This window comes from Arachis ipaensis, chromosome B4 (assembly GCF_059453495.1).
Source record: "Arachis ipaensis isolate K30076 ecotype BB chromosome B4, ASM5945349v1, whole genome shotgun sequence".
Taxonomy (NCBI): domain Eukaryota; kingdom Viridiplantae; phylum Streptophyta; class Magnoliopsida; order Fabales; family Fabaceae; genus Arachis; species Arachis ipaensis.
In genome coordinates this window covers 45,605,847-45,607,095 of record NC_142439.1, presented here as the reverse complement: position 1 = coordinate 45,607,095, position 1,249 = coordinate 45,605,847, and the positions used below count along the sequence as shown (strand labels likewise).

The 1,249-nt window shown below is 39.2% G+C and overlaps 1 non-coding gene across 1 annotated transcript; it reads right to left on the bottom strand.

The window, feature by feature from the left end:
• Window positions 1–662: 662 nt before the first annotated feature.
• LOC148567404 (small nucleolar RNA R71) lies at window positions 663–770 on the bottom strand. The gene has a single exon (XR_015882477.1). It is a non-coding gene; the product is annotated as a small nucleolar RNA R71 (small nucleolar RNA).
• Window positions 771–1,249: the final 479 nt, after the last annotated feature.

Sequence of the window (1,249 nt, the reverse complement as noted above, 5' to 3'; positions counted from 1 at the left end):
ATTACTCATCTTCTCTCTCTTCTCATTCTTCTATTCTTCTATTCTTATACTCACAAAAAGGAATCTCTATATTGTGAAATAGAGGATTTCCATTCTCTCTTTGTTCTCTTCTTTTTCATATGAGCAGGAACAAGGATAAGGACATTCTTGTTGAAGCTGATCCTGAACCTGAAAGGACTCTGAAGAGGAAGCTAAGAGAAGCCAAAGCACAACACTTTGGAGAGGACCTTACAAAAAATTTCGAAAAAGAAGCAGACATGGCAGCCGAACCCAAAAACAATGCTAGAGATGCAAGGAAGATTCTTGGTGACTTTACTGCACTAACTTCCAACTTCTATGGAAGATGCATCTCAATTCCTGCAATTGGAGCAAACAACTTTGAGCTTAAGCCTCAATTAGTTTCTCTAATGCAACAGAATTGCAAGTTTCATGGACTTCCATTGGAAGATCCTCATAAGTTCTTAGCTGAATTCTTGCAAATTTGTGACACTGTTAAGACCAATGGGGTTAATCCTGAGGTCTACAGACTTCTGCTTTTCCCTTTTGCTGTAAGAGACAGAGCTAGGATATGGTTGGACTCACAACCTAAAGAAAGCCTGAACTCTTGGGAAAAGTTGGTCAATGCTTTCTTGGCCAAATTCTTTCCACCTCAAAAGATGAGTAAGCTTAGTGTGGAAGTCTAAACCTTCAGACAAAAGGAAGGTGAATCCCTCTATGAAGCTTGGGAAAGATACAAGAAATTGATCAGAAGGTATCCTTCTGACATGCTTTCAGAATAGAGCATCTTATGTATATTCTATGATGGTCTGTCTGAATTGTCCAAGATGTCATTGGACCACTCTGCTGGTGGATCTCTTCATCTGAAGAAAACACCTTCAGAAGCCCAGGAACTCATTGAAATGGTTGCAAATAACCAGTTCATGTATACTTCTGAAAGAAATCCTGTGAATAATGGGATGACTCAGAAGAAAGGAGTTCTTGAGATTGATACTCTGAATGCCATATTGGCTCAAAATAAAATATTGACTCAGCAAGTCAATATAATTTCTCAGAATCTGACTAGAATGTAAGCTGCATCCGGCAGTACTAAAGAAGCTTCCTCTGAAGGAGAAACTTATGACCCTGAGAATCCTGCAATGGAAGAGGTGAATTACATGGAGAATCCTATGGAAACACCTATAATCCTTGATGGGGAAATCAACCAAATTTCTCATGGAAGGATCAACAGAAGCCTCAACAAGGCTTCAAT